The following is a 19,039-nucleotide window of genomic DNA, read 5'->3' as shown; positions in this document are numbered from 1 at the left end:
TGAAAAACAGTGAATTTAGGGACGTCTGATCTCTTTACAAACTGATTAACCAAAGAATTTGAGAAGTGTGGTACACTAGAGAGAACAAAGAATTTTAAAGTCAAAAAATCTAGATTACCTCTCTAACCTAATCCCCTACTCACTCCCTCACTTGCCTCTCCCCTTCAGTGGCATTGGCCTCCTAGCTAGCCCTCCCACAATAGGTGAGAACACTCTTCCTCTCAACTTTCCAATGATTCACACAGATTTCAGGTCTTCACTCAGGTGTCACTTCTCAGTGACACCTTGTAGAGAATCACAATGCCTATCTCACTTTCTACTTCCCCTTTGCTGCTTCATCTCCCTCTCTAGCACTTCTTGCAATCTAAACTACAACAGAGTTTACTCATATTCTCTTGTTTATTGTTTGATCGCCAAAAGAGCAGGAATATTCGTTAGTTTTCTTCTCTGTGGTTTCCACAGCACCTAGAATAGTACTTAGAGTTCAAGGAGATTTCACTTGGCCAAGATAAAACAAATAAAGCTTGAGACCTTCAGCAGTAGGAGGCAAATACAACCAGAAGGTGGACAGCTTGTTAATACAGATTCCTGGGCCCTACCAGAGATTCTGATGATACAGTAGGCTTGGACTAGGGCCTGAGATTCTGAATTTCTTTTCTTTTTTTTTTTCTTTTTTTTTTAAGCACAGAAGAAAATTTGAGATTCTGAATTTCTAACAGGAACCTGTGTGATACTGATAATGCCTGTGCCCATTTTTTAGTGAAAGGCAACCCATTCTACTGTATGAGAAGAGCTGCAGGCTGAAAGACAGAAAGCTTCATTCTACACATATGCCAGTCAGTAGGGAAAAATTGTTCTCCTACTCTCTATGTATCCAAGATATCTGTATCTAATAAATAAAATGAGTCTACAAGGATACTTTTTGCTTTACAATATATCATGAATATATACTATGACATACATATATATATATATATATATATATATATATATTAATTTTAGAGAGAGAGAAAGCATGAGTGGGGGAGAGAAGCAGAGGGAAAGAGACAATCTCAAGCAGGCTCCATGCCCAGCATAGAGCCCCATGTAGGGCTTGATCTCACAACCCTGGGATCACAACCCAAGCAAAAATCAAGAGTCAGACACTGAATTGAGCCACCCAGGAACCCCTACAACCTAATTTTTAATAAAAACATGATGCTTCATTTGTTTCTAAGTTTTTACTCTTATAAATAATGATGCTTTTGTTATATTCCTTTGTGCATGTGTCTAATTATTTCTTTCTAACAAATTCCTAGAAGGGAAATTTCTGGGTCAAAGAGTTGAACCAAAGCTGTCCACCAGAATTTTCACCAATGATGGAAATCTTCTATCTTCACAGTCCAATATGGTAGCCACTAACTACATGCTGGTATTAAGCACTTGAAATATGACTAGCACAACTGAGAAACTAAAGCTTTAGCTTTATATGATGTTAATTAATTTAAACTTAAATAACCACATGTGACAAGGAAGTACCATATTGGACAGGACAGGGATAGACATTTAAAGTCTTGATCCATGATGCCAAATTGCTTTTCAGAAAAGTTGTAAGTATTTGGCTTCATTCTTAGTATATAATAATAACCATTTCTTTACCCCATTGCCAACACTAGATGTTAATGATCTATTGAATCTTTATAATCTGAAAGTTTAAAAATGTGTGGTTTCATGCATTTCTTTATTAATAATGTTGAACAGGGCTGTTTCTTCTGCCATCATACTCATTCAAATGCAAATTATTTTCACCCATGTTAATTAACTCAGAGGTTGGAAATTATCTGGCTTCCAAATTTGTTTTGTTGGATCCATATGCTTTCTTACAAATTTCTTGCCAACATTTAAATGCATAACAAAATATGAATTCTCAGCTCCACTTGAAAAATGAAATGATCTGGCAACAGTGACACATACTCCCACAGAGCAAAATCAGTGAAGCCTTAGAAATTCTGCCACCTTCAGACTTCTTTGTCCACCAGAACCAATCAGCCCATATTATTTTACAGGTGTTCTGCTTCACTCACTCAGATTACCTACGTGACCCCTACAGGCACCTGAGTTTACAATTCCCCTGAGTTAACTTTTGAGCGATTAAAAGGCAACAGCAACTCATAATAATTAAATTTCATTTCATACGCTTATTTCATAGAAAGCAATGTTATGATATTTCTGGGTCATTTTATAGCTAATATTTAACTAGCAGAAGAATACTTTTCTAGTGGTTGTTGACATTTCTTACTCCCTAGAGCAGTGGTTCAGCACCAGAAAGGTTCTTAAAGTGCAGATTGGTGGGTCCTGCCCCCAGAGTGTCCGATTGAATAGGTTGGGTTGGGCCCCAAGAATTTTCATCTAACTCCAACCTGTGAGTGCAGCTCTACATTGAGGTGAGGTTTTCTCAAAATTGTGGACACTCCTAGAAGTGTAGTGATTGTGTGTAATTTTAACAACCTTTTTAAAATGAATTTGTACATCCTTTTTTCCCAAAACATGTCCACACTTATTTCATTTTATCTTCACAATAATCCTATGCAGAAAGTTGACAATTAGAGCAGTCATTGTTAGTTCCATTTTACATAAGAAAAGTAAGGCACGGGGTTAAGAATTTACCCAAACACATAAGAAATTAAAAGAGCTAGAACAAACATGTTTCCCACCTCCTAACCTGGGTAATACAGGCAAACACAGCAACCCAGGACACAACTGGAACTTACTTCTCCAGATTGGTACCATAAAAATAGAACCATGTCCAGGAAGGGAAAAGACCATACAAGGATAGTTCACAACAACAAACATTTATCAAGTGTTGATTATGTGTTAATCTATGTTAATCATGCCTATAGCCTCTACTCAGAAGACTGTTGAAGACATTCATAAAGCACAGAAAATTTGAAAAATAAAATCTGAAACCACAACCTTGAAAAGATACTGAATTCTCTATATCATAGGACAAAATCAAATATGCTGAAGGAGTAGGTAGTAAGAGTAAATACAGAGTTGGGTAAAAGAGAGGAGTTGCTGTGGGAGCTTCACATCTGGACTTGGAGGAGTTGCTATCACCAGTCAGTCAAGAATGGGAGGGAAGGAAGAGTACACAATAGGGAGCCCTCCTGGGGCTCAGCAGCACAAAGAGCTGCTGTTATCCACATTGGGTGTGTGTTTGCCAGAAATATCAGGGCTGCTGGAACTCCAGAATTTACAAGGGCATGCTTTTGTGTAGTCTAAATTACCTTGACTATATAAGAACTCGAGTCAGAGGGAATAACTTCATTATCCATTTGTAGCTAAAAGATACCACGATTAGAGCTCGTGAAACTTTCTCTCTGATTTTTTCCCCAAGTTTTGAGAAGCATTCCTAATAAAAATCCACCAAATTGTGATCACAATACTAATTATAAATCAGCCCTTCAATGGGGAAAAAAAAAGGACTGCATTTTCACTTAAGTAGAATTGATATATTACTAACCTTAACAGGTACTTTTCTAAGATTTAAAATAATAATAACTAATAACAATTAGTTATACTGATACATAGATGGCAAATACAAAAAAACAAACAACAGTACTATTAATTTGAAAGAACCTATTGGGACACTTGATTAGTGTTGTAACTGACCCGTCCTATATGCCTGTCTTATAGTCTAGTTCAAAATGACTGAGGCCATAAAATGTCTACCACTCCATTTAGAAAACTGTAGCAATACTGCTGAAAAAAAACCACCTCTAACTTTGCACAAGACCAAAGAAATACAAATCAAAACAAAGGGATACAATTTTACATTGATCAAATTAGTTGCAATAACATATATGTTTTACTACAACATAAGCACACACATAGATTGTTAATGACAGTATACATTTATAAAATCCTTTGGGAAAGTAATTTGGAAATTACCAGGAATCTGGAAATGTCCTGTTAAAAATAAGTGCTAACATTTACTTGTGTTTTCATCATGCTATTGCTTTTTATCTTCACAACTCTGTAGAATGCTACATAACTTAGGAAGCTAAAGTTTCAATAAAATAAGCTACTTGCCCAATTTTGCCAATAAGTGATGGGGCTATTTTTTGAATCCAGAACCTTTAATTTTAGAGCCCACTTATTTACAATACCATTACTCCCTCTCTAAAAAAATAATCCTAAAGAAGTTAAAATAAGAAGAAGAAGGAGAAGAAGGAGGGGAAGGGGAAGAAAAAGAAAGGTACCTTCATAAGGACAGTCATCATATTTTTTTAATGACTGGAAAATTCCCTAATAGAGGAAGGGCTAAGTAAATCATGGTACCTTAACTGGATAAACTATTATGGAATTACTACAAATAATAAGGAGTAAATTGTAAAAAAAATGTTTATGGAAAAAATCAGGGTAGAAATGTAACTATAGTATGATACGACATCCGTAAAAATATATATTTCATATGGCAAGACTGAGAAGGGAGCTGGAAGAAACAAAAACTATTACCATTTTAGAAGAACTTCACTGCTAGTACTTAATTTTCTTTTGTTTTTGTCAGTCTTGTCAATCGAGATTACTCTAAGCACCCTTACAAACTCATTCTTCCAACTTATATTCTTACCATCCCAAACATTCCTAAAACTTCACTAATAATGTATTCATATTACAGACTTATTCAAAATAATTCCATAATACTCCTTATTGGTGACTCTGAAGCTTTAAAGTATGAAACCTCCTTCTTAACATCTACGATTTTTGCAATCACCATTTACAGTGTACTTTTGAAACCCCTTAGTTGAGATCATATATAGCGACTAAAATCAACTAATTTTTTTTACTCTCATAACCTTGCAATCACTCTTCAGCTCCCTGCACCCATCAGGGATCATTTGCCCAGAGTTTGCAGGTATTTTAGAGATTAGAAAAGTTTCCTGTTAAGAACACGACCTCTAAGTGAATACTTACAACTAAAATAGTTATAAGAATATTCACATTCTAAATGCTTTTGAGAATTACTAATTAAATTATGTCAGCTTTCTTTGAAGTAGGTAAAAGAACTTCATTTCCACTTGCCAAAAAGAAAAGTTAGGAGTTTAGTAAGAGTAATTTCCCTAAAAATGGCACCATTTTTAGGGAAAAATTTCACTCTCCTTAGCCATACAAGGTGATACACAGAGGCCCATTCAGCGCAGAGTTCGGCCTCTATCAGTAACATAAACAGACATTTTGTGGGAAAGTGAAGTAGCTGTTCCTCAATGATATCAATCTCATAAGAACAGGAATGTAGTTTAAACACCTCTAACTTCCTTTTTATGAATCTACAAATCAGGATTTTTTTTGTGTGTCACTCTATTGTCTAATACACACAGGTCCAACTGGGTTATCCTTAGCTAGTCTTAGAACACCTGCAGAACTATTATTTTCATCACAAAATTTTGGATTAGAAGGACTCTTAGAAACCAAGTAGTTCACTTCATTTATTTAACTGAGGAGGGGGGGGAAAAAAGCATTTCCAAGAAAGTTATTTCATTTAGCTAGTTTAGGTAAATGCAAGCCTGGAACTAGATGTGACCAAATGTCTTAAACTTGGCCTCCGTATTTCTTTCTCCCTTACCATTAAGTTTTCATATTGTGCCAATGGGAGTGTATAGTTATGTCTTTTCAATGTCTAATAATACACTGCACTGGACAGAGTTAGCTACAGTGTTCATCCTTTACTTCATAAGGAGTTCCAAAATGGAGGGAAAAATTCAAAAAAGGTTATAAAAAACCAGTGTAGAGAATTTAGTGAGGGGGGGGGGGTAGGGGCAGGGATAATGGTTTAACAGTCCTGCTTTCCACAGTGTACATGTTTCAAGATTTTTAGCACTCTAACTGATCTTCGACTATAAGTGCCGTGGCCCAAATAAACGGTTCTAAAGTCATCATGAGTGGATGATCACATAGTCATCATCACTGATACGGAGGTTGGTCTCTACTTGTACTCCATTTCTTTTCAGCCTTTATTTCCATAACGTAATTCCATTTTAATAGAAGATTCACGGAAGAATATACAAAATTGGACAACCGTGGTTGCCTCTGGGAAGGAGGACATTGGGAGTATGGAGTGGGCGAGAGAAGACTTACTTTACACTGTTTGAAGTTCTTACCTTATGCATATTACTTTTCTTTTTTTTTTCAATATATGAAATTTATTGTCAAATTGGTTTCCATACTGCATATTACTTTTCAATATCCATTTAAAATTTTCCTTTAATGTGGATCCTGAGAAACTTAACAGGAACCCATGGGGGAGGGGAAGGAAAAAAAAAAAAAAAAAAGAGGTTAGAGTGGAAGAGAGCCAAAGCATAAGAGACTGTTAAAAACTGAGAACAAACTGAGGGTTGATGGGGGGTGGGAGGGAGGAGAGGGTGGGTGATGGGTATTGAGGAGGGCACCTTTTGGGATGAGCACTGGGTGTTGTATGGAAACCAATTTGACAATAAATTTCATATTAAAAAAATAAAAATAAATAAATAAATAAAATTTTCCTTTAAACACATGCCTATATCCATGGAATTCTATTACTAAGTATTTTCAACGAAACAATTATTTTATTTTTCTCTTTTACATAACATTTCAGCATTGCAACTTGTAGCATCACCTAGAAATATTCAGACGGAAAAAGAACCAGCACAGTCACAAAACTCAAAACGGAATTCCAGGATCCAAAGCATAAGAAAATGTACAGAGGGATGAGAGGTTTCTTAAGGGGGGGGGGGGCATTTAATTTTAAAGCTTTTTGCAGAAAAGCTCTTCCCCATATTTAAATGGCTAGGTTTTAAAATGAGGTTTAAGTGAGATTTCGGGGAGGGGAGCGGTTGTAAAGGTGTGAAAGGCAGAAACTGAAATTTGGTTTCTATCCTTTGGACAGGAGACAGAGGCTTAGGGTAGCGTGGATAAGGACCTTGCGACAGTCGCGTTCATACAGGAGAGGAGCGGGATGGAATGAGTTTCTGCAGGACCCGGTCACCTCAGCCGGAGGCAGCAGCTGTCCCCGCACCGATGAATCGCGCTCTGGCCCTCACGTGGGCTCCATTTACCTCAGAAGCCCCACGAACGAGGTCTGTACAGATAACTTTCTTTCACGCAGCTCGGAAGACGGACTGAGGGACTTGACGGACTTTAACAAGCCGCCTCATCCCCACCCTCGCAGGCCAGGGCACACACCTCACCTCGCTGTCTACTCGTGTCCGGGTCAGCTGTCAACACAACCCTTTGTGTCTCATTCGGGTTAAGAGTGGCCCTCCAGCACTCACAGAAAAATGGAAACGATGGCTGGAGCCGCGCGCGCGCTCGCGACGAAGTGACATCGGATGTGAGGAAAAGCAGCCCGTGGACGCGGAGCAACCGCGCAGCCACCGCCGGACGCTCTCGACTTCCCCAAGCTGAGCTCTCCCCATCCTCCTCCCCCCGCCGCCCCCCCCGTCGCCTCCACGCCTCCCCGCCCGAAGTCCACCCTCCGGGCGACCCCCTCACACGCCCCTTAGGCGCGGGGAGGCCGGTTCGCGGCGCGCCCCCGGCCGCCTCCGCCTCAGCGCTCCCCGCGGCGCCTCAGCCTCTCTCATCCCACTCTCGGGCTTCCTCGCTCCCGCCACAAAGGGAGCGAGAAGAGCCCGCGGTGACAGGCCTCCGGCCTCCGAGCGCGGACCGCACGGGCTGGGTCCCCTCAGCGGGCTGACGCGAGGCGGCGGGGAGAAGGGGTTCGGATCCCGGGCTGCCACTGGCGCCTGCCCTCGCCACACAAACACAGTGGCGCTCACACCCGCCGCTCCGCCTTCCCGGTCCTCCACAAAAAGTCAGCGGCAGCGCTTCCCTGCGCAGCCAGGGTGTCCACAGCCCGCCAAAGGGCAGCTCCTGCCCGGCAGAGGCGTGCGCTCGCGCCCGCCTCGCGACCTCTCGCCACCCCCCTCCCCCCCCCCCCGCCCCCGCGCCCCGCAGTCCCCGCAGCCGCTCACCTGGCCCTGGCGGGGCGCTAGGGCAGAGGACCAGGGGGTGGCCCTCGCCTCGGCCGGGGCTGGTCTCCCCACCCCCAGTCCGGGTCCCAGCGCTGCGCTGCGCTCGCTCCGGCCGCCCTCCTCCGAGGTGCTAGCGCCGCCGGTGGCTGGCGTCTCTCTGGCAGGCGCGCTCGCCGCGCGCTCAGTTCCCCGGGGCGGAGCGAGGCGGCGGCCGCCGAGGCCGGAGGCGGATTCCTCAGGTGCTGCCCCTCCCGCTTCCCCAGAACCTCCGCGGCGGGGACCCCCACCCCCCCCCACCCCGCCCCGCCCCTCGGCCTCCTGCAGCCCTCGCGCCCGCGAGTGGCCTTTAGGGCTCTCTTGCCCTCCTTGAGTGTAGCGGAGCACATTTCCCTCCCCGCCCCCTCCAAGGACGCCCCCACCCCTCCTCAGTCCCCTGTGCTCCCGCCTCCATTTCCAAACTCCGCGGCACGAATGATGTCTGTGGCCACTGTGGGGCGTGGAGGGTGGTGGCGTAAGGGGGTCTTCTGGGAAAGAGGGTCGCCCCCTAAAGTGCAGCTGACGCACTCAGCCAGGAAGAAAAATTATTTTCTCGCCGAGTCCGCGTTCATTCACAGAGTGCTCTCGCTTCATTACGCGATTGCTTTCTCTGTCCCAGGACGGCGGCTAAAGGGCCCTAAGTGTGAACTCGGCCTGGGCAATGGTGGGTCAAAAACCCTTGGCCTTTTGCACGAAGGGGGGTAGGGCGGGGGGCAGGACGCGGACAAAACCAAACAAACCCGGGAGCTCCCGGCCAGAGCCGACTTTTGCACCTCCCGAATGAGCCCGCCCTCCGGCCCGCGGACCCTGCGAGCGCAGGGGGGAGGCTGCCTGCTCGCCGGGGCTAGTCCTGAGCCTCCTCAGGGACCAGGAGGGATAGTCCGCCCCACCCGCAGCCACATCCAATGGGTCCTGGAGCATGAAGCGTGCTGCAGGAGCAAACGTTCTCAGGAGATGCTCGGCTGATAGTGACAGATTTAGCTCCACTTTTCACAGCTGGTGGTTCCTGTTACTAGAGATGTAGCTCCATTTAAAAAACTGTCGTTGCCAGAGATAGGCTACTAAACGCCTTTACTGAATTGCCCACACTCTGGAAGAAACGGCTCCATCCTGGAAGTGGTGGAAAAGTTTAGGTAAAAAAAAAGTTGATCTCTTTTTAGTGTCTTGGGGACAAGTATAGCCCTGGGTAGCTCAGCATGTTGGTGGACATAGGGAAGCTACAGCAGCGCCTGGTCTTGGGGCAGGTTGTTTATCAGTCTATTGTTGCTATACCATTGTCAATTATAGTTTAAAGACAGCTTCAATTCAAGTAGATCTCAAAAGATCTCTAAGTCTACGTTTTGTTTGCTTGTCTTTTTTTTTTTCGTTTTTTTTTTTTTTTTTTTTTAAAGAACCCAAGTGCAGTTTCCCCCCTTTCTCTTTTGGTCGATCCAGAGGGAATTGACTAGAAGTCTGGAATTACCAGAAAATAACTCAAGACATAGTTCAGTTATGACTCGCAAAAGCAAGCGATTTGTTTGTGGTTTAATTTGTCTTCTCTCCCTCCTGCACTGGAAAGACACACTCAACTGCCATTTCCTTTAAAATCATTGCATTCCTGGTGGTGATAAGAAGCAGAAATGGCTTTTTGTTTTGTTTTACAATCGAATCCCTATTGTCCGGCCTTTAAAATCACATAGAAACACTTTCATGTGCCAGGAAGGCAGGAGACATGGCTTTCTCAATCGCTGCTGTATACCCACAGTTCTGGATCTTGCATGCAATATAGGCTTAGTAAATGAAGTCAGCATGACTTTTAAATAACTACAACCTAGAAAGATGCAGGTGATTAACAATATAGCTCGACATATGGAAAAGGAATCCAAACTCACCATGAGAACTAGACATACATGTGGAAATGACAGTAGAAACCTGAGACTTCAAGTTGACCTTGTGAATACAAACTAAGCTCACAAAAGGTTAAAGCAGGTGACAGAGAATCTTTTGAAAAACTCAGTCCCTCACAAGGTCTGTAGAGTTGGGAGGGGGGATGCCATCCTCTTTAAAGATAAGGAAACTGGGAACAATGAGCAGCCTTCAAGTAAAACCACAGTGCAATTTTCTCTCAATTTAGTTCAAGGACCATTGTTTAGTGCCAACCATGCTAGACTCTGGAGATGTAAAGGCAAATTTGCCTTTACAATTGCTCAAGGACAAATTGCAAAGGACAATTGCTCAAGGACCTTAGATTTATATTATAGGACTCTGGTATTCATTCTTCATTCATTTAACAAATATTTATTGAGCACCTAGTGTAAGCCAGATTGTGTAGTAGAACTGATGATTCATCAATAAACCAGACAAGTCCCTAACAAGGTTAAAAGTTACTGATGCTAATCTATTTCTGGTAGATTGAAAACATTTTAATGTCTCCTTTATTAGATAATACATTCCTTTGCCTTGAATTTATTTGTTTATATATAAGCCCCTCCTGGGTTTATATATTCCTCATCATGCCCAATAGACTTTTGTGATTATAAAATGTGATAAGGTTGAGTGAGTACTCTGAATCCTGGCTCTAAGACTTACCCATTATGTAACATTGACCAAGTTCTTGACTCCACCTTAGTGTCCCCGTCTGTAAAATAACATCACAATAGTACATACCTCAGAGAGTAGCTAAGTGGACTGAGACAATGCACAGTGCCTGGCAAACTATAAAATGTTAACTGCTGCGAATCCCTCTACTCTTCCCCATAACAACGATTCCCAAATGCTCCTCCATAAATATTCTGCATCAGAATTCAAATTCAGTGAAAAATATGAGATTCACAGCAGTCAGGGGCCTTATAAATAATAGAATCCTTCCAAAGTGCTTATTGTGAAGATCCTGTGCCTCAGCAATGGGAGGCTATGATTATGTCTTGGCTCTGCTCTTAAGGATGACCACCCCTTTGCCTTAATTTCTGTAGCCTCTGTTCCACACTCTGGAAGACTCTTCCCTGTTCATTTTCGTTCATGGTCATATCTTAAGTGGGCACTGGGAAGTATGCCCTCCTTGGAGACTTCATGATTTTCATAGCCCATTTCCTGCTAGTACAAGTTTGGGGTCCTGAGAGGTTTTTTTTACAACTAAAGGTTTTTAAGGCCAGGCTTATAGCTTATCTGATCATACGGTTCTCTCAGACACTTAGTAGACTTCATATTTATTTGCTTCCATTGAGTTCCATGTGCCAATAGTCACACCCAAAGTTCTTTCCTGGGCATAGTTTTAAATATTTTGTTTTCTTCCGTCCTCACCCTCTACCTTTTTCTCTCAACTTAAGGTTTGAGGCTTGGTGGCTCAGCATCCTGTGCACCATCAACCATTATCTCCTAGGAGGAAAGGGAAAGCACTACTTTCCCACTCAGGGCCAATTGATTGACAGGAAACCAACTTCCAACCTAGCACCACCATCTGCAGAGGTTAAGACTCATCGTGAGGTATTGAACAGTGGTCTCTCTAATTTCAGATTGGGTGCCACTTACCAATGCTGAATGATCCAGATCTCCACATATTAATATGAACAGATAAAAAATATCACTAATCATAAAGAGAAAATTTACCACTTGAAAGAAGAGGGCCAAATTAAACCAGATATCACTCACTAAAATGGAGTTAATGCAGGAAAGTAGGAGAAAATATTTTTTTGAAGAATCTTATTCATGTTCTTAATGAAATTTAAAAAGTGATAAGGGCAAGTTGTCATGAAAATAGAGCCATCTGAGAACCAGAATGTCCTGATAAATAAAAAAAAGTACATGGATATTTTAGTTGAAAAGACTATAGAAGCAGTTAATAGAAGAAAAGATACTGCTAAAAGCTTAATTAATGAACTATAATACCATCTCAAAGAACCCTTCCAGAATGCAGAGCAAAAATAAATAAATTAAATAAGTAAATAAAGTAAGTAGAAATTATGGAAGAAAAGATAAAAAATATTTTACAATATATCCAGGACATCCAATATTTATATGTTGCAATTTTTAGAAGCAAAATGGAGTATTATTTCATTATATTATTATAAAATATTTATTATATTATAATATTAATTATATTTTATCATATTATTTATTATATATAGTAATATAATTGTAATATACAATGTCAGATGCTTAACTGATTGAGCCACCCAGGCATCCCTATTTTCTAATATACTACAAAACATCTTTATTTTTAAATTTTTTTTAACGTTTTATTTATTTTTGAGACAGCGAGAGACAGAGCATGAACAGGGGAGGGTCAGAGAGAGGGAGACACAGAATCTGAAGCAGGCTCCAGGCTCTGAGCTGTCAGCACAGAGCCCGACGCAGGGCTCGAACTCACGGATCGTGAGATCATGACCTGAGCCAAAGTCGGCCACTTAACCGACTGAGCCACCCAGGCGCCCCTACAAAACATCTTTAAAAGAAACTAAACAAGACCTAAATAAATGGAAAAACATTATGTGTTGTTGGAGTTGAAGACTTAATATTCTTAAGGTGGCAATACACTCCAAACTGATCTACAGATTCAATACAATCCTTATCAAAATTCCAGCTGGTTTTGTTTTGTCTTGTTTTGTTTTTATAGAAATTGACAGGCTGACCCTACAATTTGTATTGAAATGCAAGGGACACGGATTGTCAAAACAATTTTTTTTTTAATTAAGGTCTAAAGACTGCACTTCCCAATTTCAAATCTCATTACAAAGCTACAGTAATGAAGACAGAGTGGAACTGGCATAAACACAGAAATATAAACCAATGGAAGAGAATTAAGAGTCTAGGAGTGTGCCTGGTTGGCTCAGTCAGTTGAGCATACGACTTGATTTTTGCCATGGTCGTGATCTCAGGGTTGTGGGATAGAGCCCCGGGTTGGGGCATGGAGCCTGCTTGAGATTCTCTCTCTCACCCTCAGCCCCCTCCCCTGATCATATGCTCTCTCTTTCCCTACCCCCCAAAAAATTGAGAGTCGAGAAATGAACCCATATATCTATGGTTAATTGATTTTCAACAAGGGTGTCAAAATAATCTGCCTTCCAACAGATATAAAAATTCCTTAAAATGGATCTTAGATATGCTATAAAAACTGAAACTATAAAAGTCTGTTTATAGAGTTCTTTGATATTGGATTAGGCAATGACTCCTTTTGGGGGGGGGGATTCTTCTTTTTAATTTTTAAGTGATCTCTATAGCCAATGTGGGGCTCAAACTCACAACCCTGAGATCAAGAGTTGCATGCTCTACTGACTGAGCCAGCCAGGTGCCCCCAGATTAGGAAATGGCTTCCTAACAAGATACCAAAAGCATGAGCAACAAGGGAAAACTAAATAAGTTTATTCATAAAATTAAAAGCTTTTGTGCATCAAAGGCCAGTATCAAGACAGTGAAAAGACAACTCAGATGTGGGAAAAAATATTTGTAAATCATAGATCTGATAAATAAAAAATCTACTCTGCAGAATATGTAAAGAACTCTTACAACTCAACAATAAAAAAAAAAAAAACCTAAATCAAAGGGAAGATGGACAAAAGATTTGAACAGACATTTCTCCAGAGAAGATTGCCAAATGGCTAATAAGCACACAAAAAGGTGCTCAACATAATTAGCCACTAGGGAAATATAAATCAAAACCACAATAAGACATTACTTTATACCCATTAAAAGGCCATTAGAAAAACAAAACAAACCAAAAATAACAGAATACAAACAATGGAATGCGAGCCATCTTTAAAAAGGAAGGAAATTCTGACACATACAACAGCATGGATGAACCTTGAAGTCATCATGCTAGGTTAAATAAACCAGTCACAAAGGACAAATAGAATATAATTTGAGTTTTATGAGGTACCCAGAGTAGCCAAATTCATAGAGACAGAAAGTAGAATGGTGGTTGGGCTGGGGCCAAGGTTGGGGAGGTGATGGGGAGTTATTGTGTAATGGGTACAATTTGGGTTAAGGTTAGGGTAAGACATGAAAAATTGTCCTGGAGATGGATGATGGTGATAGATGCACAAAAATGTGAATGTACTTAATGCCACAAAACTATACAAAACTATATCCTTAAAACTGGTTAAGTTTTATGTTACATATAGTTCACCATAATAAAAAAGAAGCTCTAAAATTTTTTTTAAACATATAATAACAAATGTTAGCAAAGATGTGGAGAAACTGGAACCCTTATACACTGCTGGTAGGAATGTAAAATGGAATAACCACTGTGGAAAATGGTTCAGCAGTTCCTCAAAAAATTAAAGTTATAATATGACCCAGCATTTCCACTCCTAGATATACATACAAACGAATTTAATATATTCACACAAAAACTTGTACATAAATGTTCATAACAGCATTATCCATAGCAGTTAAAAAGTGGACACAACCCAAATGTGCATCAACCCATAAGTGGGCAAACAAGATGGGATAGCTATACAATGGAATTTTATTCAATCTTTTTTCTCTTTTTTAAAAAAGGAAGTACTGATACCTGCTCCAAAATGGATGAACCTTGAAAAGATTATGCTAAGTGAAAAAGGCCAGACATATTGTATGATTCCATTTATATGAAGTGTCTAGAGTAGGAAAATCCACAGAGATAGGAAGTAAATTAGTGGTTACCTAAGGGTAGGAGGTTTGGGGAGAAATAGAGAATTAAGTGCTAATGGGTATGTGTTTCTCTTTTGGGACAATGAAAATGTTTTTAAGCTGATTGTGGTGAGGGTTGCATAACCCTGTGAAATACTAAAAACCACTGGATTGTACTTTTTTGTTTTTAATATATGAAATTTATTGTCAAATTGGTTTCCATACAACACCCAGTGCTCATCCCAAAAGGTGCCCTCCTCAATACCCATCACCCACCTGGATTGTACTTTTTTAAAAGATGAATTTTATTGTAGGTGAATTATATCTCAATTTTAAAATGGAGAGGCAGTATTTATACTATATATATGCTATATAATAGAACATTTTCCAGAGATAAATATAAATTTGTGTATTCAGTGTGAAAGGGCAAGATTACTTGATACGCTTACACATATCCTTATGAAATTTCTGCTTTAGAGTTAAATAAAATTCTCTGGTATTTCAGATCTCCCATTAAAAATAATTATATCGTCATCTGACATGTCATCTGCAACAACACAAGAAAAAATATTTATAAGATGGGGCGCCTGGGTGGCTTAGTCGGTTGAGTGTCCAACTCTTGATTTCAGTCCAGGCCACGATCCCAGGGTAGTGAGATTGAGTCCTGCGTTGGGCTCTGAGCTGACAGTGCAGAGTCTGCTTGGCATTCTCGCTCTCCCTCTCTCTCTGTCCCTCTCCCCTGCTCTCTCTCTCTCTTTCAAATAAAAAATATACATATTTATAGGACTATGAAGGAAGGACTATGAAGGAACACCACATCAGTTTGAATTCCAAACACAGCTGTAGTACAGTTACCTCCCAAGCAAAACTTCACGCATTCGGTAATCGTTTGGTGAACAATATAATTTCCTTCCCCTTGCTCTAGTAATTGGATTAGGGATGGACCATAATATAGGTCTAAGCCAATGAGTACACATGGCATTTTCTTGCCACAAAGTTTGTTTTGATGTACTCCAATTAAAGTGAAGGGCAACTCTTTATTTAATGATTGGGGGTTCTCCCTTTCTCATTGTGTGATGTGCTTTTGTGAAGCCTAAATTGCTGCAACCATTCTGATGCCAGGAAGGAAGCTAACACAAGGAAGAAGACAGATTTGAGAAAATCAAAACTATAGTTAAAGCCCTCATCAAACTGTGTTGTTTTTAAAATGTTTTATTTATTTATTTATCCTGAAAGAGAGAGTAAGAGCAGGAAAGGGACAGAGAGAGAGAGAGGGAGAGAGACCATCCCAAGCAGCCTCTGTGCTGTTAGCTCAGAAACCAACACAGGGCTCCATCTCATGACCCTGGGATCATGACCTGGGCTGAAAACAAGTGTTGGGTGCTCAACCGACTGAGCCACCCAGGTGCCCCTCAAACTGTGTTTTAAATTTGCCTCAGAACTCTGTTAAATGAGCCAAAATTCTACTTATTATTAAGTTTCTTTATGATGCATTTGATGTTGCTTGTAATTAAATAAAAGACCCAATAAAAAGGAAATTAGAATACATAAAAAACACTGGAGAATAAAAACCCAGTAAAATATAAATAATTATTGATAATGCTTTCATAAAATCTAATGTACATATTAACACAGAGTTCATAACATAGTTTCCCATGTTCAAATTCCAGTTTATTTCAACAAATATGGGATATATGGGTCCCTGGAAGGAGAATTATAACTCTTAAAAGTCTCAACATGTCTGGGGGGAAGAATGGGGCATAAGGAATAGATACAGTATATATTGGTTCAATTTTTTTTAATTTAATGATAATGACCACAATTGATTGTAAAACATTCAAATAATTTGAAGGAAAAAACATACAAAGAAAACTTAACCAAAATCACAAATCAGGTAAAGAGGAAAAACAATAAAGCATAATAGAAAGAAAACAAGATGTATGAATACATTCTCAGCATTAATGACAATAAATCAAGCAGGCTAAATTTTCCTATAGAAAGACAAAAATCTCTGAGTGGAAAAAAAAAAAAGAAAATTTAACTCTATTCTCCTTATGATCAATACCTGAAACAAAACAACACAGAAAGATTGGAAATAAATGGGTGGCAAATAAAGTTACAAGAAAATGCAGACAAAAAGAAGCTATATAAAGTAGCAAAATAAAATCAAGTAAAAATAAAATCAAAATGAAATAAAACCAAAGTAAAATTCATGATTAAAAAGTAAGCATCAAGTAGGACAATAAAACTAATTTACTCTGATAAAAGGTACAATAAGAATAGTGAAATTTTATTTATTTAAAAACATTTTAAAATGTTTATTTATTTTTGAGAGAGATAAGGCATGAATGGGAGAAGGACAGAGAGAGAGGGAGTCACAGAATCCAAAGCAGGCTCCAGGCTCTGAGCTGTCAGCACAGAGTCCAATGTGGGGCTTGAAATCACAAACCATGAGATCATGACTTGAGCCAAAGTCGGATGCTTAGCTGACTGAGCCACAAAGGCACCCCGTGAATATTTATTGAACACTCACTCTATGCCAGCCACTTAACTGAGAATTTTCTCAAGTAATCCTCACAAGCTATGGAGTGACTGTAATTAACACTTACGCTTTGCAGATGCTGAACAAGGCTTTAGAGAGATTAGATGTCCTCAATATCATACAGTGTAGATGGTCATGGATCTCAAACCCTGATCTACGAATTCCAAAGTGCAAATACATAGTACCAAAATATTTTTTTAAAAAACTGATGGGAATAAAAGAATTTATTTTAAACATTTAAATCCCTTTCTCTAGAAATTTCACATATCTCATAGCTCAAAAATAAATAGAGAGGAAAAGATTTGGATAACACAACGAAACACATATGTGGTACATACAGATAACTTTGAACTCTAAAACCATAGCATATGCATTCTTTTCTATAAAGTCCAAAAATACCTAACAGTACAAAAATGTTCTAAGCCAGAAAGAAAATCTTATCAAATGCTGAAGAATGGAAATCTTAGGGCTGAGCCATAGTTTTTGACCCTAACATAGAAAAACTATAAATTAATTATAAAAGGATAAGTGAATCTACTTGATGATTTAAAAATCTTTCTAAATAAAGATAAATTTGGGGTGGCTGAGTGGCTCAGTCAGTTAAGCATCGGACACTTGATTGGGTCATGATCAGGACTCATGCTCAGGTCATGATCTCATGGTTCATGAATTCAAGCCCCACATCAGGCTCTGTGCTGACAGTGCAGAGCCTGCGTGGGATTCTCTCTCCCTCTCTCTCTCTGCCCATCCCCCATTTGTGTGCATGTGTGCTCTTTCTCTCTCTCAAAATAAATAAACATTTTTTAAATAAAAAAATAAAAATCTGATCACATTCCTACCCTGTTTATAATATATGTATGGCAATTTTTATATAGTCTCACAATATGTCAGGCACTCTTTTAAGCTCTTTTTATGTTTTACCTAATTTCATACTTTTTTTTAAACAAATCAACTTATTTTTTCATTATGAGAGAGGGAGAGAGCGAGAATCCCAAGCAGGCTCCGCACTATCAGCACAGAGCCTGAGGCAGGGCTTGAACTCACAAACTGTGAGATCATGATCTCAGTTGAAATCAAAAGTAGGAGACTTAACCAACTGAGCCACACTGGTGCCCCTTAACTAATTTCATTCTTATAATCTTGTGTGGTAACTACTATTTTTATCCTCATTTTACACAAAAGGAAACTAAGACACAAGTTAAATGATTTCTTTCCTGGTGCTACTGTTAATATGTTGTGTAGCTGAGATATGTGAACTGGGACAGTCTATCTCCAGAGTCTACTCTGCCTCCAAGAACATTTCAGTGGCTTCTCTTTGTCTTTAAGAAAGAGTACAGGGGGGCCTGGGTGGCGCAGTCGGTTAAGCGTCGGACTTCAGCCAGGTCACGATCTCGCGGTCCGGTCCGTGAGTTCGAGCCCCGCGTCGGGCTCTGGGTTGATGGCTCAGAGCCTGGAGCCTGTTTCCGATTCTGTGTCTCCCTCTCTCTCTGCCCCTCCCCCGTTCATGCTCTGTCTCTCTCTGTCCCAAAAATAAATAAACATTGAAAAAAAAAATTAAAAAAAAAAAAAAAAAAAGAAAGAGTACAAAATTAGCCTTACAGGATCTTAAGTCTTATATGTTAAAGGAGAGGCCATCTGGTGAACTATCTTCAGGGATAAGAAAATTGCAGAGGGAGGTTCTTATGGGTTCAATTATGTCCTCCAAAAATTCATATGTTGAAGTCCTAACCCCCAATACCTCAGAATGTGACCTTATTTTGAAATAGGATTGTTGTAGATGCAATTAAGTTAGGATGAGTTCAGACTGGATTAGGGTAGAGTTCTAATTCAATATGACTGAATTCCTTATAAAAAAGAAAAATATGGACACAAACATGCACACAGGGAG

General features: G+C 39.8%; 1 protein-coding gene across 5 annotated transcripts in view; it reads right to left on the bottom strand.

The window, feature by feature from the left end:
- The window catches only part of GREB1L (GREB1 like retinoic acid receptor coactivator), a 287,968-nt gene extending 279,842 nt beyond the window's left edge, over nucleotides 1–8,126 (bottom strand). For 4 of the 5 annotated variants that reach the window (XM_045041743.1, XM_023241804.2, XM_023241808.2 and 1 more), the window contains exon 1: nucleotides 7,989–8,072. The gene's annotated coding sequence lies outside the window, so the exon portion shown is untranslated. Of the gene's footprint in view, nucleotides 1–7,988 lie in introns of all 5 variants that reach the window. The other variant, XM_045041740.1, reaches the window with a different exon arrangement.
- Nucleotides 8,127–19,039: the final 10,913 nt, after the last annotated feature.

This window comes from Felis catus, chromosome D3 (assembly GCF_018350175.1).
Source record: "Felis catus isolate Fca126 chromosome D3, F.catus_Fca126_mat1.0, whole genome shotgun sequence".
Lineage (NCBI taxonomy): Eukaryota > Metazoa > Chordata > Mammalia > Carnivora > Felidae > Felis > Felis catus.
Note: the sequence above shows the minus strand (reverse complement) of the source record. Positions and strands in the feature narration are given on the sequence as shown.